At 38.2% G+C, this 26,061-nt stretch overlaps 1 protein-coding gene and 1 pseudogene across 2 annotated transcripts in view; one reads left to right on the forward strand and one right to left on the reverse strand.

The window, feature by feature from the left end:
• ASXL2 (ASXL transcriptional regulator 2) overlaps positions 1-26,061 on the forward strand; it is a 134,039-nt gene that overhangs the window by 21,852 nt on the left and 86,126 nt on the right. The window lies entirely within an intron of this gene.
• Positions 508-590, reverse strand: LOC111559947 (annotated as a pseudogene).

The following is a 26,061-nucleotide window of genomic DNA, read 5'->3' on the forward strand; positions in this document are numbered from 1 at the left end:
GCTCCATCCATCTTGGTGCAAATGGCAAGATTTAATTCTTTTTTTTATGGCTGAGTAATATTCCATTGTATGTATATACCAAAGCTTCTTTATGCATTCATCAGTCGATGGACACTTAAGGCTATTTCCATAATTTGTCTATTGTTGATAATTGTTGATAATGCTGCTATAAACATGTATCCCTTCAAATTAGTATTTTCGTATCCTTTGTATAAATACCTAAATAGTGCAGTTGCTGGATCCTAGAGTAGTTCTATATTTAGCTTTTTGAGGAACCTCCATACTGTTTTCCAGAGTGGGTGTACCAGTTTACATTCCCATCAACAGTGTAAGAGGGTTCCCCTTTCTCTATCCTTGCCAACATCTATTGTTTCTTGTGTTGTTAATTTTAGCCATTCTGACAGATGTGAGGTGGTATCTCATTGTGATTTTGATTTGTATTTACCTGATGATGAGTGATGTTCAATATATTTTCATGTGTCTGTTAGCCATCTGGATGTCTTTGATTTAAAAAAAAAATGCTTCACAAATATGTATGTCGTAGGGGACATGCTAATTTTCACTGTATTGTTCCAATTTTATTTTTTTAATTTTACTTTATTTTTTTTTACATTAAAAAAATGTTTTTTTTTTTGTTTGTTTGTTTTTTTTTGAGAGAGAGAGAGAGAGCATGAGTGGGGGAAGGAGAGAGAAAAAGGGAGAAAGAGAATCCCAGGCAGGCTCTGTGTCATCAGTGCAGAGCCCGATGTGGAGGTAGAACTCCTGAACCATGAGATCGTGATCTGAGCCGAACTCAAGGTGCTTAACTGACTGAGCCACCCAGATGCCCCCTTGCTTGTATCATTCCAATTTTAGTACAGGTGCTGCTGAAGCAAACACTATTCTGAATATTAACTCTTTAACATATATGATTTGCAAATATTTTCTCCAGTTCTGTAGGTCAGCTTTGCACTGTTGTGACTGTGTCCCTTGATGCATAGATTTTAAATTTTAATGTAGTTCATTTTGTCTCTTTTTACTTTTGTTGTCTCTTATTTTAGTGTCCACATTGCTCTCTTTGATGGCATATTCTTCTATTATTTGGTTAATTAGAAATCTATTTTCTTAATAACTTACTGGAATTTAGGCCATTCCAGTTTTACCATGTTATAAACATAGTTTAAGTAAATGTTGTATGTATTATTTGTGTTCTTGTAAGAATATAGCCATATAATTAATTTTTATATTCTAATTGGTGGGTCAGAGATGTACCCAATCGGGGCTGGAGAGTACCAAATTGTGCTTCAAAAGGGTTGTGCCATTTTACAGTAATGGATGACAATACCTGTTTCTCATATGCTGACAAATAATGGGCTTTTCATACCTTTTCATTTTTGCAAACTCAGTAGATGAAAAAAATCTGGTTTGATTTCAATTTCTGTATTTATGGTTGCATGACTGTGGTTGAACATCTTCTGATGTTTACTGACCACTTGTATTTGTTTCTCTAAACTACCTTTTTATATCCTTTGCCAGTTTTCTCTCCCTTTCTTTCTTTCTTTCTTTCTTTCTTTCTTTCTTTCTTTCTTTCTTTCTTTCTTTCTCTTGATTGCTGGTTTTTTTTCTCATTTATTTAAAAAAATTTAAGTTTATTTTGAGAGAGAGAGAGAGTGTGCACAAGCTGGGTAGGGGCAGAGAGAAGGAGAGACAGAATACCAAGCAGGCTCTGCACCATCAGCGCAGAGCCCGATATGGGGCTTGAACTCACGAACCATTAGAACGTGACCTGAGCTGGAGGCTTAACCTACTGCACCACCCAGGTACCCCTTTCTCATTTATTTATAACAACTTTTTCTGTGTGTGATATATTTTCCTGGTTTTTATTTAGACTTTTTTTATGGGTTTGTGTGTGTACATGTGCATACATACGGTACCAAGTTTTTCATTTTTATGTAGTCACATTTGGTAATATTTCTCCTCCTGTTTCTCTGGTTTTGTGTCATTCTATGGAAAGCATACTTAACAAAACAGAATCCATAAAGGCAAAGATTTGACTGCATAATAATGAAAAAAAATCCAAACCCTTTTGTGGGTAAAAACAATACTTGCACATGATAGAAAATGTGGGGAGGGTTAAAAGGAAAAAAATCACCCACTGTCCTCACTACCCAGTGGCAACCACCATTAGTATTTCAGTCTAATTGATTTGCACTTCCCCCCCCTCCTGACTTAGTCTTCTTTTGATTTGTGGAGAATCATTGGTATGTAACATGGTCACTGACCTTGAGGTAACACTGGACTTATTGTGGAGGAATGATGACTCTTATTTCTTTCATGAACTCTAGTGGTTCACTAGACCTCCTGTCAGCTCCTAAGGGGTTAGAAGGGTGGAAGCAAGAGCAGGGAGTATTGGTATTAGAAGGTCATCATGGTGAGATTCAGAAATCTGCTCATATGAAAGTGACTGCAAATTGTGTTGTCTTTTCCTTCCTTATGTTGTGCAACTTTTCCCTTAATATTTAATAAAGCTCTCTTTTTACAGTGCCTCCAGTTGCTTTTTTTTTTTTTTTCTTTTTTAAACTTTGCAACGGCAGAAAAAAAGGTACTTTGACTCACTTTTTTCATGGAGCTTTAAATAGAAATTGTACCTCGGGGGGTGCCTGGGGGTGGCTTAATTGTTAGGCTTCGATCTCTTGATTTATGCTCAGGTCATGATTTCACAGTTCATGGGAATGAGCTCCACGGAGCTCCGTGTGCTGACAGCACAGAGCCCACCCACTTTGAATTCTCTCTCTCCTCTCTGCCCCTCCCCCATGCTTGTACATCTCTCAAAATAAATAATAAAATAAAACTAAAAAAAAATAAATTGTACTTCTGTGGGGCTGTTGTGGTGGTGGTGATACTAATCACAGAGGAAGACTCTTGAGTTTTCTTCTGAAAGAAAGGTGAAATTCAGTAAATCTAAGTTGGAATTTCTTGCTCATCTGTCCTGTTTAGATTTTTTTCTAGTTCTCTTTTGATTAAAACCTTGACTATTTTGTCTCAGTGAATAAGTGCATTTCACCATGTGGAGACAAGAGTTAGAGACTAAAATAAGCAGGGATGATAAAAATATGTATACACTTAAATGCCAAAATTGCCCATTTTGAGTACCTAAAGTTGAGAAGGAAGGGTGTCATTGAGGATGTGAGTGACTTCATGAGTGAGGTGAGACTTTAACTTGGTTCTTTTGAACAAGGATATGGAAGTCCAGGTTGTGTTTGACATCTATAAAATTCTTCAGTCTTAAGACAATTGCCTTGTCTTAAGGCATTTGCTTTCACTGACTTTGGGAATATTTCATCATATAGTTCAGTAATTTACAAAGCTTAAAAAATATATAATTTTTTTTCTCCTATACTAGGTTAAAAGCTTTTTGTGACTAGTAGGCTCTAATTATTGCCAGTGTATTTGCCATAATTAGCTTTACTGTTATGAACCCATGTGTATGGATTCAGAATAGATTTACCTATTTTAGGAGTTCTTAATCTTGATCTAGGGATGGGCTGTATGTCAGGATTGTTTTTGAAAATGGTAGAGGGCATTAAGGAAGACACTTGTTGGGATGAGCACTGGGTGTTGTATGTGAGCAATGAACCACGAGAATCCACTCCCAAAACCAAGAGCACACTATATGTTAGCCACTATATGTTAGCAAACTATATGTTAGCCAATTTGACAATAAATTATATTTTTTAAAAAAGGGGGGGCATTGTGAAGATATTCTTTCTCTCTCTCTTTCCCTCCCTTCCTTCCTCCCTCCCTTCCTCACTACCTCCCTCTTTTGTTGGTCTTTTGGATGTTTGAAAGCTGTTAGCTTCAGTGTCCCATCATTCAAGTTTAAGTCAGTAGTTCCTGTGATTCTGCTCCTGCAGCCTTAGTTTGAGTCTTCTGTCCATTTCTAAGTGAATTACTATGGCCAAGAGGTTGGAAAGTGCTTTTTTTCTTGCTTTGTTGCTAGTGTTGGTTCCCACCATATGGATTGAGAATGGAGAAAGGAGGTGGGTCTCCAAAGGTGAATCAGGGCCTTTTAACCAGAGAAATGTTGAATGGTACATAAATGGTTAAAATCACAAATGTACCTTAAACTTCATGGGATCTGGTGACCCACAGAAACTAACCATAAACTTTTTTTTTTCCTCCTTAGAAGAGTTTTCATAGCTATCATCAGACTTTCAAAGGGATATGAACCCCTAAAAAAGGTTAAATTTTCATATGGGTCTGGGAAGAAAAGGGCATTTTAAATGAGGAAAGATTCATTACCAAAGGTGTACGTGAGAATGATTTTTGAGACAGTGGAATTGGATTAACTTAATCCAGTGAAGATAGTATATTGAGGATGGTAGAGTATAAATCTGGATATTTTAGATGCCTTGTTATGTGATCGCACTATAGTTGACCCTTGAATAACATGGGTTAGGGGTGCTGATTCCCCGTGCAGTTGAAAATCTGAGTATTACTTTGGACTCCCCCAAAACTTAACTACGTATAGCCTACTACCGATGGAAGCCTTACCAATAAACCAACAGTCGATTAACACATATTTTGTATGTTACATGTATTACATACTGTGTTCTTATAATAATGTAAGCCAGAGAAAAGAAAACGTTAAGAAGATCATGAGAGAAAATACATCTACAGTACTCTGCCGTATGTATCCAAAAAAAGTCTGCATGTAAGTGGAGTTGTGTAGTTCGAACCCATGTTGTTCAAGCGTCTGCTGTATAGAAGGTGCTTAGATATTGTTGAAATCAATATGGTAAAAAAAAAAAAAATTCAAGTAGTTTAAGAGAATAAGAGAAGTACTTTTAAAAATAATAAATTGCTTCCTTCTTTTCCATAATTATACCTTTCACTTACTTCTTTTCTCTGGATATTATAGTTGTGATTTCCCTGTTGGTCCAAGACTTTTTTTGGGGTTGAGATAAAAAAACAGTTTTAAGGACTTATTTTATTTTTTATAATTTATGATTTTATTGCATTATAATCACAACAAAAAGAACATTTTATGGTTTTTGTAATTATTGAAGCTTCCTAATAGGCAAGTTTTCTAACCATTTTACTAGTGATTGGGAGATAAAGTAGAAGTTTTTGGAGTTTGAAATTTGGTATATCTTTGAAATCAACCTTACTCATTTTATTATTCATATACTCTTATCTCTGACTTGCAGTCATACATGAGAATTGTAGAGGAAAGATTGAGAGAGAGGGGCACCTTAACTCTAATTAGGATAGTGGTTGCTATACTAGCTTCATTTTTTTTTTAGTGTATGGCTTAGCTCACTTCATTTTTTTTAACTTATTTTTTCTCCCTTTTTTATTTGAGAGAGAGAGAGAGTACAGTCAGGGGAGAGGAGCAGAGGGGAGGGAGAGAGAGAGAAAGTCCTAAGCAGGCTCCACCTTCAGTGTGGAGCCTGATGTGGGGCTCGATCCCACAACCCTGGGATCACGATCAGAGCTGAAATCAAGAGTTGGACACTCAACTGACTGACTGAGCCACCCAGGAACACCTAGCTTACTTCATTTTGTTGGAAATTTTTATCAGGGATGGTGACAACCCTGATAGAATTTAGAACCTACTTTTTATCTTAGACATAGAATCCTTTTACATAAATTCTTTTTTGATAGTAACACATTTGTACAGTGGTACTACCAGCATTGATTTCCTATTCTGTTCCTTTTCCTTTGTTAGCTGGCTCATCTCTTTGAGGGACTCAGAGTAGGCCTTTGTTGATGACAAGTTTTGGACACTTAGCAGGAACAGTAGTTAAGGTTTATCAGTTTTCATGAGAGGAAGCCTCTATGCTGTTGGGCTTATAAATAACCTTCATCCCTGCCTCTATGACTTCCTCATTTGTGGGTCTGTTGCATATGTACGGAGTGGTTTAAGACAGTCTGGAGCATTTGTTCACCCTGGCAGTTGGTTTAGGATTTCTGGTAAGGTTGCTAACTTCCCTGGACTCGTGAGCTGCGTTGCTGCTATTTGGGCTTTCGTGGCTTTGGAGAAAGCCCTGAGGCAGAAAAGTGGAGAGACTCATGGACCCTTGGGATAGGCTACTCTCAGCATGAGGTGGGACACTGTCATTGTAAGTGGGAACTGTCCACAGCATATGTGGCTGAATTCCCCTTGGGCTGAGGGGATGTGATACAGGGCACCACCTGTTTCTGCTGTATACTATGCAAAAGATGGGAAACAGTTCCCAAATCTATAATTAAGAGATGGTTAAATAAATAGTAGTATAATTATACAATGGAATATTATGCAACTATAAAAAGGAATAGTTGCTTTCTATATACACATAGGGTCCTTCAAGATACACTAACTAAAAAAGGTCATGTATTGAGTATTGTATGTGACTTACTGCCTTTTGTGTGTAAAAGTGAAAGAAGATAAATATATTTGTGTTTGTTCATGATTGCTTTAATGTTAGGAGGCTACATAAGAAACTGAGTGTCTGAGTAAGAGATGGGGGGGTACGTGAAGGGGTTGAAGGTGAGGTGGGGAAAGGAATGAAACTTTTCGCTGTATATTTTTTGTTTTCTTTAAATGTGGTATCTGTTCTTTTTTTTTTTCTTTTTTAAGTAAAACCACCCTGATGAAATACTGAGTTTGAATTTTTTTTTTTAAGTTTATGTTTTTATTTTGAGAGACAGAGAGATCACGCATGGGAGGGGCAGAGAGAGAGAGAGCATCCCAAGCAGGCTCCGCACCATCAGTACAGAGCCTAACATGGGGCTCAAACCCATGAAACTCGAGATCATGACCTGAGCTGAAATCAAGAGTCAGACGCTTAACTGACTGAGCCACCCACGCACTCCTGAATTTTATTTTCCATGTGGCTAAATAAACTAAAACTTATCATGGCTTTTCATGGCTCTTGTTTTGCCCTCAAATATTCCCATGCCTGGCAACTTGTCACTCAGTTCTCAGCTTAAATGTTGGGTAGTCACTGAGGCCTGATTACTCAGTGGGTTTATCTCTTTTCCCATTCACTGTCAACCTTATTATCCTGTTTTATTTTGTGTATTGCACCTACCACTATGTGAAGAAAAAAATTTTTTTCTTACACATTTGTTGTCTGTTTCTACCATTAGAATGCTAACTTGCCTAACAGCCGGGGCCCTATTGTGTATTGCCTACCATCTCTTGGCATTCTTTTTTTATTTTTGTTTGATGGCTACAATTGATGCAGTATCTTTTTTCCTCCTAAGGATTTAATCCCCCCCCCCCCCCCCCCAGCTAAACAGAGAACTTTATCCTTTCTGTTTCTCACCCCTCTTTCCCTAACTTTTTCTGTTGGATATCCTTTCACTGCTTCTGTTATTTTGGTCATTTCAGGTATTAAGACAGTATCTCAGATGTGAATGAGTGGAGTTTAATACAAACCGTAATTTCCACCCTAACCCATTTTCAAATTTGTTTTTTTCCTTAATTTGTGCTTACTCTTGAATTTCAGGGAGTGTGGCGTATTTTTCCAGTATTCCTTCATTTTGGTTTAATTCCTTTAAAAATCAATTTATTGAGGTATATGCCAGCTTTTTTGAGGTGTAATATTTATATACTACAATGCATACATCTTAAAAGTATAGCTGAATTCATTTTGACAAATGTATGCATCCATGTGACCACCACCCTAGTCAAAGTATAGAACATATCTATCTTTTCAAAAAGCTCCTTTGGGGTGCCTGGGTGGCTCAATCAGTGGAGTGTCTGACTCTTGATTTTGGCTCAAGTCATGAACCTAGGGTCGTGGGATTGAGCCCCGTGTTGGGCTCTTCGCTGAGCCCGGAGCCTGCTTGAGATTCTCTCTCTGCTCCTCCCCCACTCTTGTGCACATACATGCTCTTGCTTTAAAAAAAAAAAAAAAGTTCCTTCATTTTCCTTTGCAGATTTGACAAAGTTTCCTAGTCAGTGCATAAGTGTTCTTTTATTTTGTAGTTTCCTCTGTATTTGAAATACTGCATAATTTTTATAGGAAGAATGAAATGTTCTTTACTTTTGCTTCCATATATATTTTTTTATGATGTTTATTTATTTTTGAGAGCGAGAAAGAGAGAGAGAGAGGGAGTGCAAGTGGGGTAGGAACAGAGAGAGAGGGAGACACAGAATCTGGAGCAGGCTCCAGGCTCTGAGCTGTCAGCACAGAGCCCGACACTGGCCTTGAACTCACAGACTGTGAGATCATGACCTGAGCCAAAGTTGGAAACTTAATCAACTGAGCCACCCAGGCGCCCCTCTGTAGTCCTTTACATCCTTTTAGTATTTCTTCTCTCATAGTTGTCTGTCTCTCCTTTCTGCCATTCTTTCTCTACCCTAGTTGTGAACTGGGCTTGCTTGTTTTTTTTTGTTTTTTTGTTTTTTTTTTTTTTGAGAGAGAGAGAGAGCGAGCAAGAGAGTGAGTGTGATCTGGGGAGAGGGGCAGAGGGAGAGAGAGAGAATTTTAAGCAGCCTCCATGCTCATTACAGAGCCGGACTCTGGGTTCAGTCCCACAACCCTGGGATCATGACCTGAGTTGCAATCAAGAGTCAGATGCTCAACCCACTGAGCCATTCAGGGGTCCCAGGGCTTGTTTCTTATTCATCTTTGCAGTCCCAGGTTTTGGCACTTAGACAGTTAGTGATTGTGTGTTTACAGTGAGAATTAAATTTAGAAGTGGTATGGGTGTGTAACTGATTGAGGGAGGCAGTATAGCATAATGCTTAGGAGCAAAGAGTCTTGTCCTCCATCACTTGCTGGCTGATGTGACCTTGGGCAAATTACTTATTTTTCCTGTGCCAAAGTTTTCACATCTGAAAAAAATGCCATATTAGCATCTACCTCGTAGGTTTATTGTAAAGATTAAATGAGCTAATGTATGTAAAGCACTTAAAACGGTACCTGGCACTTAAATTCTAGATAAGTATTAAATCTTCAGAATTTTGAGAGAATGAGCTTTTGGGAACTTTCTTTTTTCTTTTTTCTTTTTCTTTTTTCTTTTTTTTTTTTTTGCTGAACTAGGGAGTGTACATAACATACAGACTTCTTGGATAATCAGATAAAGATAACCTAATGTAGAGCAGAATAACTTGATAGAGCTGTTCAGAACTGAGGGATTTTTAGGTAAAACTGTACTTGTGAGCTTGAGAAGCCAGCCCATATAGCTATCTGTAGCTATCTGGGCCCCTATCTGTAGCTATATGGGCCCATATATGTAGCTATATGTAGCCCATATAGCTATCTGGCTATCTGTAGCTGCCTCTTTGTATTAAAAAAACTTTTTTATTAATGTTTATTTTTGAGAGAGAGAGAGAGAGAGAGAGAGAGAGAGAGAGAGAGAGACAGAGCACAAGCAGGAGAGGGGAAGACAGAGAGGGAAGGGAGACAGAGAATCCAAAGCAGGCTCCAGGCTCCGAGCTGTCAGCACAGAGCCTGACGTGGGGCTCAGACCCACGAACTGTGAGATCATGACCTGAGGCGAAGTCAGATGCCCAACAGACTGAGCCACCCAGGCACCCCTGCCTCTTTGTATTTAAATATTCTCAGCCGCTTCTTACATTTAAGTTTCTGTCCCTGAATCTACAAACTTATTTGCATTTACATTCACCTTTCATCCTTTCTTGTTTAAAAAAAAATTAATTTTTATGGAGCCAGTCTTACCGTCTGTGTTCCTGAATCCGCCAGTCAGCCCTCACGTTTTACACTTAGTATATGATAGGCACTAAGGATACTATATGAACAAAACAGAAGGTCTCAGCCCTTATGGAGTTTATGTACCAGTGGGTAAGACAGATGATTTAAAATGCAGTTATAATAAATACAGTATGATGAGAACTATGGGGGTTGTATATAGAATGCTGCTGTAGGAGCGTATTGATTTTTGAAACCGTGAGAGGATGGAAATGTGCAAAGAGGTTAGAAATTAAGAGAATTCTGAAAGAGATCATTATTAAAATGCTGTGGAGAATAAAAAGTCACTGGTGGAGAGGGTAGGAGGGAAACAAGGAGAGTCTGGTGTAACAGAGCTGAGCTGAGTGCATCTCAGGACAGTTAGTGATCAACAGATACTGCTAAGCAGCCAGGTAAGGTCCTTTTCTGTCTTTCCTTTTCAGATATTTGGCTCTATTAGTTATTCCTTCTAAATTGCATGTATTGTTACTTTCTGTTTAGCTTCTAAACTCACGTAGTGTTTGCATAGTTAGGTAGGTGGGGGATACTGCATCCTCTTGATTCATCTTGTTTCAAGTGTCAAATTATAAGTAGCACAAGTTTGGGTAATGAAGGATTTGTCAAACTTGATCTGAATAATCTATTTGTCTATTTGAGGTGGGGAGAATTGGATAGCTAGGGATGCTTCTCTTTCCTTTTATCCTGGTTCCGTGAAACTTGTTCAAGTCCATTTGACTACGCAATTTTTCCTTGACTCCACATTTCCTTCACTGTTTTAGGAAGAGTTGTTTCAATTCCCTGTCACCACTTCTGGACCTCCCATTCAGTGCTAGGCCCTGTCAAGTTTGATTTCTTCTCTTTTGGTTAAGTGGAATCTGAACTTGTAAAACTAATTAAAGGGCTCTTTGTTGGGGCACCTGTGTGGCTCAGTCAGTTAACTGTCTGACTTCGGCTCAGGTCATGACCTCATGTTTCATGAGTTCGAGGCCTGTGTTGGGGTTTGTGCTGAAAGCTCGGAGCCTGGAGACTGCTCTGGATTCTGTGTCTCCCTCTTTCTCCGCCCCTCCCCTGCTTGTGCACTCACGTGCTCTCTCTCTCTCTCTCTCTCTCTCTCTCTCTCTTTGTCTCTCTCAAAAATAAACATTAAAAAAAGGGTTCCTTGTTGCTAAATACAGGGGATTTTGAAGTTGTCTCAGTTTGTAGGCAGTTTTTGACATGATTGACCACTTCATCGTTCGTAGAATGTTTTGTCTTTTCTGAGGCACCATGTTCTTCTGGTTTTCTTCTTAGTCCTCTAGCCACTCCTTACTTAATGGCTGGTTTTTCTTCTCTGACTCTTACACATTGGCATATTGGTTTTGTAGTATAGGCTTACATCATTCTGCATATTTCCTGGGTGACCTTATTCATTACTATGACTTTAGTTACACTAATTGAAACTAATTAGTTCACACTAATTGAAGCTTAGTAAGTAAGCCATATAACACTGATTTAAATCTATAAAGATTATCATATTTTTATCTGCACATTTTAAATGCAAGATAAAATCACCTAGATTATACAAAATTCAGGCTCTGCATATATGCATATCTGGAAGGAACTCATGAGTGCATCAATAATTGAAATGCTGTTGTTTATGCTAGAGTTAAACTTGAATCTTAGGGGCTGTCTAGATTTTTCTTGGTACTTAGAAAGTATAATTTTAATATCTTATTAGCTGGATGTGAGAATCTGCAAATAAAGAAATAGATGCTTTTTTATAAAATAGATGTTTTAATTTTTTAAAGTAGGCTCCATGCCCAGCATGGAGCCCAACATGGGGTTTGAACTCACGACCCTGAGGTTAAACATGATCTGAGACTTAAGAGTTGGGCACTTAACTGACTGAGCCACCCAGGCACCCAAGAAATAGATGTTTCAGGCACACTTTAAAATTTTTATTTTATCATGCTTTAATTCAGTGTGATGTTAATTTTAATTCTTCTGAGCAGAGGTGCCTGGCTGACTCAGTTGTAGAGCATGCAACTCTTGATCTTGGGGTCATGAGTTCAAGCCCCACATTAGGTGTAGAGCTTACAGTAAAATAAAAAATTCTTCTGAGAAGCTATTCTGATTGTCATAAAGTAGTTTCTACAAATTGTGTTTGTAGTTCCATGAACAATGCCAAAGGAATGCTATTTTTGTTTGATAAACACTGCCCTCCTGTGGTTAAAGTAAGCTAAATGTTTTGTAAAACTACTATCGTCTTTCTGGTAAAATAACGTAATAGTAATACAATGTAGTAATAGTATTGTAATAGTAATGTATCTAGTGTATCTGCACATTTTTCCCACTCTGTCTATGCATAATGCATATTTTCTTATTAAAAATTAAGTTAATTAAAAGTTAAATGTAAATGAAAAGTTGGAAAAATATTAAGCTATCTAAGGGAGGGAAGATATAAAATGTAGAAGTACTAAAGAAAATCAAAAGAGGGGTGCTTAGGTGGTTCAGTTGGTTAAGTGTCCAACTCTTGATTTTGACTCAGGTCATGATCTCACAGTTCGTGTGTTTGAGCCCTGCATAAGGCTCCATGCTGATAGTGCACAGCATGCTTGGGATTGTTCCCCACCACCCCCCCATGCCCCTCCCAATGCATGTGGTCTCTGTCTCTTTAAATAAATGAATAAACATTGAAAACAAAAAGCTACCAGGGGGAAAAAAAAAGGAAATAAAAAGAGAAGACCAGTTATAGTACATGAAGTTAATAAAAACCTCCATGTAAAAATAGCAGTAATGAAAAGATAAAGGATAAACTGGAAAAAATATTTGCAATAAATGTGACAGCAAAAGTTTTAGTATTCATTTTAAAGTTTTAATATATTGAATGTGAAAATAGAACTCATACAAATGGTATGTATACTAAGTAGACAGTGGTCATGAATAACCAGTTTACAAGTGAGGAAACACAGTTATTAAATCACAGAAATATATTAATTTGTAATGATATTTCATAAAATGATATTCATAATATTCCTAATGATGCTTCAAACAAACAACCCAACTTCACTGGTTCCCTTTGGAGCATACTAGGAAAGTTGGGTAATTACTCTGAAAATTCTTATTTAAAAAAACAATTTTTTTTTAACGTTTTTTATTTATTTTTGAGACAGAGAGAGACAGAGCATGAACGGGGGAGGGTCAGAGAGAGGGAGACACAGAATCTGAAACAGGCTCCAGGCTCTGAGCCGTCAGCACAGAGCCCGACGCGGGGCTCGAACTCACGGACCGCGAGATCATGACCTGAGCCGAAGTCGGCCGCTCAACTGACTGAGCCACCCAGGCTATGAATTCTCTGTCTTTCAGGGAACCAAAAAGTAGATGGAGGAAAACATTTCTTTTTGGAAGGATTTTAGCTAATGAATGAAGAAGGAATGATAGACTTATCACCATTTTTGGACACCTAAATAAAATAACAAGTCTAGGTAGTGATCATTATGGGTACAAAAACAATTAGGTAGGAATGCTTATGGGAAACTTTTTAATACTTTATAGTATAAAATAGCTTGTAGTTTAAAATACGAAACTCTAGGGGCGCCTGGGTGGCGCAGTCGGTTAAGCGTCCGACTTCAGCCAGGTCACGATCTCGAGGTCGAGGAGTTCGAGCCCCGCGTCAGGCTCTGGGCTGATGGCTCAGAGCCTGGAGCCTGTTTCCGATTCTGTGTCTCCCTCTCTCTCTGCCCCTCACCTGTTCATGCTCTGTCTCTCTCTGTCCCAAAAATAAATAAACGTTGAAAAAAAAAAATTAAAAAAAAAAAAGTAGCAAAAAAAAAAAAACAAATAAAATACGAAACTCTATAGAAGTCATTTCAAAAAAAGAGACCACAGGTATTTTGTGTTCTGACGTGGTGTGCTAGGAAGTCTCCAACACTGCCTATGAAGTGTTTTTGCTAAAATAAAATACAAATCTGAGCCAGTCTCTAGGTGTTAATTCTAATATTCAGGAAATATGAGGGACAGAGTACAATTAACAAAATACAGAAATGTGGGAAACTATAGCACAATCTACCCGGTTTCTTCAGTAAATAAATTGGAAGAAAAATGGAAGAAATCTATAGATTAGAAGAGAGTTTAAGACATGTGTTAACCAAATGTGATATGTTTGGGTCTTTGAATACTGATTTGAGCAATCTAACTGTTTAAAAAAGTTTGTTTTTTTCATGAAAAAGGGGGATGTCTAATTTGGTATTACAGAATTGTAGTTATTTTTTGAGGCTTAAAATTTGTTTTTAATGTTTATTTTTGAGAGAGAGAGACGGGAGTGCAAGTGGGGGAGGGGCAGAAAGAAAGAAAGACACAGAATCTGAAGAAGGCTCTAGGCTCTGAGCTTGTCAGCACAGAGTCCAACGTGGGGCTCGAACCCATGAACCATGAGGTCATGACCTGAGCCGAAGTCGGATGATTAATGACTGAGCCTCCCAGGCGCCCTTAGGGTCAGAGAATCTTTCACAGGTTCTATGCTCAGTGCAAAGCTCTATGCCGGGCTTGGTCCTGAGACCATGGGAGCAGGACCTAAGCTGAAGAGACAGATGCTCTACCAACTGAGCCACCCACGCACCTCAAGAAAAACATTCGTTTCTCCTCCAAACTAAGTGATTTCTGGCTCTAAGTATTGAGAAATCTGGCACAAATAATTTTCTAAATTTAAAATTAATTTTAAGTTCCTAATATTTAAAGGAACTAGTGATAAACTTTTTTTTTTTAAAGGAAAATAAATATCCCTTATGCAGTTGTAACTAACTGGTTTCTTCTATTTTATTTCATTAAAGACTAGTATATCTAGAAAATCTGGGAAGTCCTCACTAGAAAGGCATATAAAAATTTTTAGGTCTTTTTTTTTTTTAATAATTTTTAAAAATTTATTTTAGAGAGAGAGAAACAGAGACAGAGCACAGACAGGGGAGGGACAGAGAGAGAAGGAGGCACAGAATCTGAAGAAGGCCCCAGGCTCTAAGCTGTCAGTACAGTGCTCCAGGTCTTTGATTTAAAAAAAAAAAATAATAATAATAATAATTAATTAATTTTGAGAGAAAGAGAGTGAGTTGGGGAGGGGCAGAGGGGGAGGGGCAGAGAGGGAGGGGGAGAGAGAGAATCCCAAGCAGGCTCCATGCCCTCAGTGCAGAGCTAGATGCAGGGCCCGAACCCACAAACTGGGGAAATCATGACCTGAGCCGAAACCAAGGGTTGGACGCTTAATGGACGAACCACCCAGGCACCCCAACAGAATGAAATTTAATTGCCAGGGGGATGATTGTATCAGTTTCCTTAGAAATTCCTTCTAGTTTTTTTTTTTTTAATTTTTTTTTTAACGTTTATTTATTTTTGAGACAGAGAGAGACAGAGCATGAGTGGGGATGGGGCAGAGAGAGAGGGAGACACAGAATCTGAAACAGGCTCCAGGCTCTGAGCCGTCAGCACAGAGCCCGACGCGGGGCTTGAACTCACGGACCGTGAGATCATGACCTGAGCCGAAGTCGGACGCTTAACCGACCAAGCCACCCAGGCACCCCGAAATTCCTTCTAGTTTTTGACGAGAGCAAGCAGTTGTACAAACTGTTTTTCTTTTGTCAACTCCAGTGCTTTTCAGAATGGTTTACAAAAACCTCTACATTTTCCCACTTTTCCCAAGCAGACCTTGTAGCAAGCAACAGAGTTCCTCAGAGATTTCAGCGGCAGTATGTTTTCTTCTGGCAACCAAATGGATTGTTTGAGGGGAAGTTCTGTGTTGGAACTAAATCTGCCTGGAATAACAACTAAATATGGAATATCATTTATACCCTTAACAGTGCTTTTAATGTAGTTTTCTGCTTTGGGTTAATCAGTTGTGTATTTTTACTCTTTTAACTTGTTGATGGAAATACATTTTGTTTAGGTAGACTTGGCAAAATCATTTAATGTTCTTTCTTTTATGGAATAAAAGCAGTGTATTTGTAGTGTTCAACCAGGTCTCTTTTTGTGATGTAGTTGTTAAGTTTTGTGTGTGTGTGTGTGTGTGTGTGTGTGTGTGTGTGTGTGTATGTAAGTAGGCTCTATGCTTAACGTGGGACTCGAACTCACAACTCTGAGACCCAAGACTGGGCCAGCTGAGTGCCTCTGTAGTTGTTAAATTTTATAATTTATTTTTTATTTTTATATTTTTAAGTTTATTTATATTTGAGAGAGAGCATGAGCTGGGGAAAGGGGCAGAAAGGGAGAAAGAGAATCCCATGCTGTCAGTGCAAAGCCTGACATGGGGCTCGATCCCACATGAGATCACAACCTGAGTCAAAGTCAAGAGTTGGATGCTTAACTGATTGAACCACCCAGGCACCCCTATAATTTTAGTTTTTAATTTGATTTTTATTATTTAAATCAAGTAACTTGTTGCCTTATGTCAGGGTCACCCAACAAAGGAAATATAAATGTTTAATGACATGAAAAATCCAACCTCATTAGTAACTCAAGTTTTAAAATTGTAGTATATGTATATTTAAAATAGTTACCAAAGAGTTTTAAAATGATATAAATGCCACTTAATGGTGTAGTGAAACTCCCGTACATCTGGCGGATAGCAATTTGACTATATTAAAATAATTTTATGCAGCAATTCCACTTGTTAGATTTTAAAAATAATCAGAAACACTTGGCATTTGTTATAGTAAAAAATAAAAAAAAAACACAATAACACATTATTGAGAATTGCTATGTCCCCAAGTTCTATTTTTTTTTTTTTTCATGTTTATTTTTGAGATAGAGAGAGGGAGACAGGATCTGAAGCAGGCTCCACACTGTAAGTACAGAGCCTGTTGCACGGCTCAAACTCATGAAATGTGAGATCATGACCTGAGGCAAAGTCAAATGCTTAACCGACTGAGTCACTCCACTATCCCCAAGTTCTAAACGAAACTGCTCAAAATAAAATATTCTCTTTGACGCACATGGTCTTTCATAAGTTATAGATATTGTTCTTATTTTCATTTTACTGATGAATTTGAGTCTCAGAGATTGACTTTCCAAAGTCACAGAGCTCTAAATGATAGAATCAGAGATAAAATTAGGGTCTGTCTCATTCTTGGCATTTGTTGGTCCAGTGTGTAAGGATAATAATAATAGTGCTTCTTTAAGTGATTTAAAAAATTTTTTAATTTGTTTATTTTGAGAGAGACCCTGTGTGTACTGGCAGGGGAGGGTCAGAGACAGGGAAAGAGAATTCAAAGTTGACTTTACAGAGCCCATTGTGGGGCTCCATCCCACAACCTGTGAGATCATGACCTGAGTCGAAACCAAGAGTCAGATGCTCTGAACCATCTGGGCACCCCTTTAAGTGATTCTAATATGCAACAATAGGAAATGGATTAAGTGATTTAGTGTTTATGTGTGTATAATATTCACTGGAGTATTATGCTGCTATGAAATATATCAATAAATGTCTCAAGATTTACAAAAAAGGGCTTCTAATAATATTAAAATAGCACAAACTGTGCAGAGGAAATCTCAACTATGTAAAATGTTACTGAAAAACTCCTGGAAGGGGATATGCCAACATGTTAAGTCCTGTTCTGTCATGGCAGAAGCCCTCTGTACATACAGTGAAATAAAACCTGTGTTTTTTGTTGTTGTTGTTATTCTGGATTTTCTAGAATGGGGATACCTGGCTGGCTCAGTCAGAAGAGCATGTGACTCTTGATCTTGGGGTTGTAATTTTGAGCCCCACATTGGGTGTAGAGATTACTAAAATAAATAAATGAATAAGTATTCTAGAATGAATATGCATTATCATTGGGGAAACCCTGTTACTTTACATATGGTATATCTGACTGTATATAGATTTAACTCAGCACCTGGAATTAATTTCTTTGTGGAGCACCATGAATTTCACTGGAAGTTGGTGAAACACTCTTATTTAGCCTGATTAATACTAGAATTTGAGAAACACAGTTTTTAAAATACTAGGATCTCCCCAGGCCCCACCAGGATCTTGTTTTTCAGTTTTATGTACTTGCTCATTGCTAAAAACAAAGCCAGGGACCCACTTCTTAAGATATCAACTTACTTATAGACATATGTAGAGGCTGACATTTTCATTAAGCTAATTTTGTCATGTTTCAAAACACACGTGTGAGAAAAAGGTCTCTATTGGATCTTGACAGTTGAACATCCTATTCCTGTCTTAATCAAAAGAGTAAGTGACATTTCTGTAATCCTGTTAGTTTTTTTGTTTTTGCCTCAAGAGGTAAGAACCTACCCACTATTCAGCAGAGGCAGTTTGTATCATTCCAAAGCATATTTTAGTTAACAAAATAAGTATTTCTTTTATCATTGAACTCTTTGTTTTGTTTTGTTTTGTTTTTGAGAGAGCGAGAGAGAGAATGTGCACGAGCCGTAGAAGGGCAGAGGGAGAGAGAATCTTACGCAGGCTCTATGCCCAGCTAGGAACCCTGTGTGGGTCTCAATCCCACGACCTTGGGATCGTGATCTGAGCTGAAATCAAGAGCCAGACGCTCAACCGACTGAGCCACCTAGGCACCTCTGAACTCTTCACTTTGTATAAAGTGTTAATATTATCCTCTAGTTTGGGGAATTAAGAGTTTTGCCATCTAAGTTCAGGCTGTGCTTTGTCTCTGAGTCTTAACTTCCTGAGTCTTAACTTCCTGGTAAAATAGACATAACTAAACCTGTTTTCCTTCTTGGATTATTGTGAGGATCAAGTGAAATAGAATGGCTATGTGATGTTTATAAACCATAAGGCAGTTATAAATATGTGTGAATTAAGGGAGAAATGTAAAAAAATTTTATGTATTATCTTGGCAGCACCATCTGAAGATAATCTTCATAGGAAGTTTTTTTTGTGTGTGAATTCAGGTTTTATTGTTTTAATAGGTATATCAGTCTTTTGTGTTTTTATTTGACCATATTTTATGTGTATATCTCTATATAAAAACTTTTTGTGCCACATAAGTTGGTACAGACCCTATGGTAAACAGTATGGATGTTCCTTAAAAAATAGAACTACCAGGGGCGCCTCGTGGCTCAGTCGGTTGAGCATCCGACTTCAGCTCAGGTCATGATCTTGCAGTTTGTGAGTTCGAGCCCCGTGTTGGGTTCTGTGCTGATAGCTCAGAGCCTGGAGCCTGTTTCAGATTCTGTGTCCCCATCTCTCTCTGCCCCTCCCCTGCTCATACTCTGTCTCTCTCGGTCAAAAATAAATAAACATTAAAAAAAAAAATAGAACTACCAGCAATCCCACTTCTGGGTATATATCCAAAGGAAATGAAATACTGTCTTAAAGAGGTATTTGCACCCCTGTGTTCATTGCAGCATTATTCACAGTAGCTGAGACATGGAAACAACTTAGGTGTCATACAGATGATCTGAAAAAAAAAAAAAAGAATTACTGTGTGCAATGGAATACTATCCAGCCATAAAAAGAAGGAAATCTGCCATATATGACAAGGATGAACCTTGTGAGCTTTATGCTAAGTGAAGCAGTCAGATAGAGAAAGACAAATACTGCATGGTCCCATATGTGGAATCTAAAAAAAGTTGATATCAGAGCACCTGGGTGGCTCAGTCAGTTAAGAATCTGACTCTTGGTTTTGGCTCAGGTCATGAGTTTGAGCCCTGTGTCAGTCTCTATCCTGACAGTTTGGAGGCTGCTTGGGATTCTCTGCCTCCCTCTCTCTGTCCCAACCCTGCTTGTTCTCTCTTTCTGTCTGTCTCTCAAAAATGGACTGATAGATGGATAGATAGATTAAAAAAATTGATCTCAGAAACAGAGTAAGTTGTTGGTTTCTAGGCTTTGGGGATGGGTAGGGGAAATGGAGAGATGTTGGTCAAAGGATACAAACTAGCAATTAGAAGAATAAATTCTGGTGATCTAATTAATGTACAGCATGGTGATTGTAGTAAACAATATTGTGTATTTTTTTTGCTAAGGATATGGGACTCCTGCGTGGCTTAGTTGGTTGGACATCCAACTCTTGCTTTTGGCTCAGGTCATGATCTCACGGTTGTGAGATTGAACCCTGCCATGGGCCCGGCACTGGGTATGGAGCTTCCTTAAGATTCTGTCTCTCTTTTATCCTCTGCCCATCCCTGGTGCTTGTCCATGCACGCATTTTCTCTTTAAAAAAAAAAAACAAACAAACAAACAAAAGAAAAAGAAAAACTGAAATTTGCTACAAGTAGATCTTTTAATTGTTACCATGTGCACAAATAACTATGTGATAGTTAACAAAGCTTAATGTAATCATTTAACTATATATAAGAATATCACATGACCATATTGTATACTTTAAACGTATACAAGGTTATTTGTCAATTATGTCTCACTAAAGCTGGGGGAAAATCAGACTATGGGAATAAAGTGTGTCTGCATGTGCGTGTGCGTGTGTGCGTGTGTGTGTGTGTGTGTGTGTGTCTGTGTGTCTGTGTGTGTGTGTGTGTGTAGGTGGTGGCATTGCTTGTGAGTGTCTGAGTGTATTTTAGAGTGGTCAGGATCTCTTTGAAGAAGTGAAGGGAGAGAGTTAAAGGGGAAAGCATTGCAGGAGGTGGGACAGATGCAAATGGCCCTGAGTTAGGAATGAATTTGTTATATTTGAAGAAGGGCAAGAAGGTAATGTAAGAAGAGTAAGATACAGGATTTCATGTAGAATTTTTTGAGCTCTATCAAGGAATTCAGATTTCAATTTTAGCTAATTAAAAGAAGTGTTAAAATCAGAGGAATAATGTAATTTCAGTTTTAAGGTCACTTGCTGTCCCGTGTCCCATGGATAGATTGGTCAGTCATATTAGTTAGGCACAGACTTGGCTGTGTGTAACACTTCCTTAAATGGATTGGATGTGTATTTCTCTTTCATGCAGTGGTCTGGAGGCGTAGTCAGTAGTCTGCCATTCTTAGGGAATGGCCTTACCTGTATGGGTCAGGATGCCTTGTCACCTCCATTGTCAAAGCCTCGGGGTAGAGAAAGGGCCAAAGTGGGACGCGCTCTGGCTTTTTGAAAATCTGGTTGTTGCTGTTATCACGTTCTGGTGTCTAGAACTTGAGTTCCATATCTAGATTTGAGGGAGGCTTAGAGAGGAGGCCTCCATACCCAAGTCATGTTCCCTTTTCATTTATGGCTGTATCATATTCAGTGGTATAGATATGCCAGTTTCCTTGGTGTCCTGTTATTGGATAAGTAGCCTTTAAATTTTTTAGTGAGTAACATAATGAATATTTTCTTCTATCTCAGTAGTACTGGATTATGTGTACATACTCATTTCATGGTGTTTACTTATTGCCATGTTTTTGCTGTCTAAATTAGCAGGGGAAAAACATTAGAGAATATGAGTTTTATATTTGATTGTTAGTAAAGTCAAACGTTCTGGTTCTTTTATTTTTCATAAATTTTATTATGGGATATTGAATGTGTACACAAAAGTTGACAATAATATAATGAATATCTTTGTACCCATTGTGTAGCTCTTATAATTACCAACTTATAGCCAATCTTGCTATATTTAAGCCTCTGTCCTAATTTCCTCCTGTATAATTTTGAATCAAATTCCAGACATCATATAATTTCATCTGTAAATATTTCAATATGTAAATGCTTTTTCATATGATTGTTATCCTATTGTATTAGCTCTTTTATGAATTATTTGTCCATGTCCATGGTGTATTTCTTTTTTCATTTTCAGTAATTGTATATATTTTAATATATAGACAATAAATAAAGGCTCAGTTTTCTATATGGGCCTTAATTTGGACAAGGATAATAAGTGAAATTTTGGGCATGCTAAGTTTGAGATGTTTCTGTAGCATCTAAGGTTGATGTTTAAAAGGTAGTTATGGGGGCGCCTGGGTGGCTCAGTCGGTTGAGTGACCGACTTCGGCTCAGGCCATGATCTCACGGTTTGTGAGTTCAAGCCCGGCATCGGGCTCTGCGCTGACAGCCCAGAGCCTGGAGCCTGCTTCTGATTCTGTGTCTCCCTCTCTCTCTGCCCCTCCCCCACTCATGCTCTGTCTTTCTCTGTCTCAGAAATAAATAAACATTAAAAAAAGATTAAAAAAATAAAAGGTAGTTATGTACAGACTGTGCTGCTTTTTCTTTTATCAAAATATGGGTGCTTGGTGAAGACTTGGGGATGGATGATGTTACTCAGGGAGAGTTGGTGGAATGAGCAGCAAAAGCTGCAGATTGATGCTTATAAATTATTTAAGGGTGGGCATAGAAAAAGACATCTGTGAAGAAGACTAAGAAGAAGGGTTTTAGAAAAAAAGTCTAGAGAGAGCAATGTCTAAGAAAAGAACGGTTATTAACACTGTCAGATGTAGCAGAGAGATCAAGGAAGATGATAAATGGAGGTGTGTCTGTTGGATTTTATGATTAAGCAAATGAGAAAATGGATGTAGACACAGGACACAGTGTGCTGTAGTGATGCAAGATAGACCTGAGTTTGAATTCTGGCTACCACTTACCCTTGCTGTCTTGTGTTTGGAAATCTACTTATTGAACCTTAGTTATCCCCCTTTTTGAATGGGGATATTAATGTTTTCCTTTTAAAGTTGCTGTGAAATTTAACTGAGAGAATGTATAGCACTTATTTGTATTTTCTTCATAGGTGGTAGTAGGTGATACCACATCGTGATACCTTAATGGCTGATCTAGGGTGTCTGACTTTAATGATTTCTATTATACAAGTCCTGTATCTGTTATTATTGACTTGCTGTACTAAATAATATTCTTTTGGTAGTATAGTATAGAGAACTGGTTCAATTTTAGCTTTCATTGGCATCTTTTAATTGCCAAGAGTTCTTTATTTTTTTTTAATTTTGTTAAAAAAATTTTGAAGCATTTATTCATTTTTGAGAGACAGAGTGTCAGCAGGGGAGGGGTGGAGAGAGAGGGAGACATAGAATCTGAAGTAGGCTCCAGGCTCTGAGCTGTCAGCACAGAACCTGATGCAGGGCTCAAACCCACGAACTGTGAGATCATGACCTGAGTTGAAGTCAGATACTTAACCTACTGAGCCACCCACGTGCCCCTAGTTCTTTATTTCTTTAACAGTGAGAATGGAAAATGATTTAGGTATAAGAGTTCTGCTTAAACTTTGGATCTAAAAAAAGAGGAAACCAGAATTGACTTAAAGGGAGTCGTTTTATTTATTTATTTAGAAATTTTTAATTTATGTTTAATTTATTTATTTTTTAAATTTATTTTTGAGACAGAGAGACAGAGCATGAATGGGGGAGGGTCAGAGAGAAGGAGACACAGAATCTGAAACAGGCTCCAGGCTCTGAGTTGTCAGCACAGAGCCCGATGCGGGGCTCGAACTCACGGACCATGAGATCATGACCTGAGCCGAAGTCGGCCGCTTAACCGACTGAGCCACCCAGGCGCCCCTAATTTATTTTTTAAAATACATCATTTTAAACCTAGTGAGCTAGTGGCAGACACTTAGTTTTCCTTCATCTGGGAATGTTTAGATTTCCCCTTCATTTTTTTTTTTCCATTTTCAGCATTTATATTCATTTTTGAGAGACCGAGTGTGAGTGGGGAAGGGTCAGAGAGAGAGAGAGAGAGAGAGTGAGAGGCATGGAATCCAAAGTCGGCTCCAGGCCTCTGAGCTGTTAGCAATATGAGACTTGAACCCAATATGGGACTTGAACTCACAGACTATGAGATCATGACCTGAGGTGAAGTTGGATGCTTAACTGACTGAGCCACCCAGGTACCCCCTTTGTTCCCATTTTTTAAAAAAGTCATGTCTATACTAATATGGGGCTTGAACTCATGACCCTGAAATCAAAAGTCAGATGCTCTACCCACTGAGCCAACCAGATGCCCCTTTCCCTTTTATTCTTAAGGGGCATTTTTGCTGGATAGGAATTTTGAATAGAGAGCCCTTTTCTTACAGTACTTTACAATGTTGTTTTCACTATTTCTACTTTCCATGGTTTCTGATGAGAAATGTACAGTCACTGGAATTGTTCTTCTAAATAAATGGTTGTTTTACCTGGGTTGCTTTCAAATTTATTTTGTTGTTTTAGCGTTCGGTATGGGTTTCTTTGAATTTATGTTGTTTGAGATTCATTGACCTTGCTGAAATTGTAAGTGTGTATCTTTAACCAAATTTGGGGAGTTTTCTGCTGCTGTTTCTTCAGATACGGTTTTTGCACTCTTTCTCATCTCTTTTTGGGATTCTGATAACATGAATGTTACACTTTGTGATTCTTTCCTGTTAGCCCTGTTCATTTATTTTTTCTACCATTTTTCTGTCTATTCATCAGATTGGATAATTTCTATTGCTTTAGCTTCAAGTTCACTGACTCTTTTCTTCATTATCTCCATTCTGCAGTTGAGTGCCTCCAGCGAATTTTGGGTTTTATCTTGGTTATTGTATTTTTTAGTCCTAAAATTTTATTTTGTTTCACACAGTCATACACACACACACACACACACACACACACACACACACATACACACTAATCTTATTTCTCTGCTGACACTCTGTTTCTTTCAAGAATATTCTTGTCTGTTTCTTTCAAGAATATTCTTGTTGACTTTTTTTTTTTAAGATTTTATTTTTGAGTAGTCTCTACACCCTGTGGATGGAGCTCCAGCTCACAACCCTGAGATCAAGAGTTGCATGCTCCACCGACTAAGCCAGCTAGGTGGCCTGCTTCCTGACTTTTTTTTGTTTTTGTTTTTTTTTAATGTTTCTTTGTTTTCGAGAAAGAAAGTGTGTGAGCAGGGTAGGGGCAGAGAGAGAGGGAGACACAGAATACAAAGCAGGCTCCAGACTCCAGGCTCCGAACTGTCAGCACAGGGCTGATGTGGGGCTCGAACCCAAGAACTGCAAGATCATGACCTGAGCCAAAGTTGGATGCTTAACCAACTGAGCCACCCAGGCACCCCCGTCTTCCTGACTTGAAGCATGGTTATAATAATTGCTTTAAAGTCTTTGATAATTCCAATGTCTTTGTCATCTTGGATTTATTGTGTGTAGGTTGTCTTTTCCCTTGTGAGTTCTTGAGAGTTTCTTAGTTGTTCAGTTGTCAAGTGATGTTGGATTGTATATAGACATTTTAATGTTATCATATTGTATGTCTTATTTAAATCCAATGGAGAATAATTTTGCAGGTATTTAAAGCAGGTATTTATTTGACTTTGTTTTAAAGCAGGTATTTATTTGACTTTGTTAGGTTCAGATCACAAGTTTCCACCCACCTTTTGTGCACTAAAATTCCAATATTTAGTTTTCAAAGCCTTTGCAGAGTTGTTCTGATCTGTTCTGCATGTGTACCACTTACTGGCTAATTTGGGAACCTGATAGTATGATTAGGGTCAGACACACACATGCATAGCTCTGGAGTGACCCCAGGAGTGTTTATGGAACTTTGTGGTATCATTTTCTTGGCTCCTTTGTCTTTGCAATAACTTTCTCCCTGATAACTTTCTGGCTCCTACAGACCCTTCTTCCTTGTCCTATGGCTGGACAGCTGAGGCTTTCATTTCTCTGTTTTGCTGTATATTCCACAACTGGATCTGCCTTTGATGGCAAACAGTAGGATGACAGAGAAAGAATATAAGCCATGTGGATTCCCTTCACACCTAGGGGATTAGAAGGGTTCTGTTTTGTTGGAGTTTTCAGTCCCTGTTCAACCATTGCTGGTATCACCACTGCCAAGGATGCTGTCTTGGCTTGTCTGGGGGCATAGGTCAAGAGAAAGGGGGGAAACCTCAGAAAACCGCCTCTCCCTAGGGGGCCCCTTTACTGGTCAGATCAAAAAAGAGAAGAATTCTCTTGAAAGCCATTTCTGCCTGCTGTTAGTGGACAGTTCTGAATTTGTACTGCCTTTGAGTTTAGACTGAGTGGTCCCAGAGCAAATAAAATCAGGAAACTCACTTAGGGGTTAGTAAAACTTCTAGTTGTGGTTTTGTACTCCCAACCTGATTGCTACCTCAGATAGCTGCTCCATGCATTCCGTCCAGGTTTTTAGTCATATTCAGCAGGAGATAAACTATGCTTACTCCTTTTTTACCAGAACCAGGAAATTTTGTTACAACTGTATTGTTCATTTGTTTTGGTTAAGAATTTATTGAGCATTCATGCCATACTCAGCTTTGCTGGGAATGTAAAGATGATAATCTCAAACTACCTATAGTAGATCCACAGTTAGGCATGTGACATGGGGGTGGAGGCAGAAAGTACATAATTTTATACTAAACACTACTAATAAATAATTTAGTTATTAATCTTAATCTTTTTTGATCCATTTCTGTTTCAGGACTTGACATATTGTTTGTGACTAAGAGAGAAGAACCTGTTTATATTCCATTAATTTTCCATTTTTCTTATTGTCCCAAAATTAAAGGGATGAAAAGTCCCT

Source organism: Felis catus, chromosome A3 (assembly GCF_018350175.1).
Source record: "Felis catus isolate Fca126 chromosome A3, F.catus_Fca126_mat1.0, whole genome shotgun sequence".
NCBI classification, from domain to species: domain Eukaryota; kingdom Metazoa; phylum Chordata; class Mammalia; order Carnivora; family Felidae; genus Felis; species Felis catus.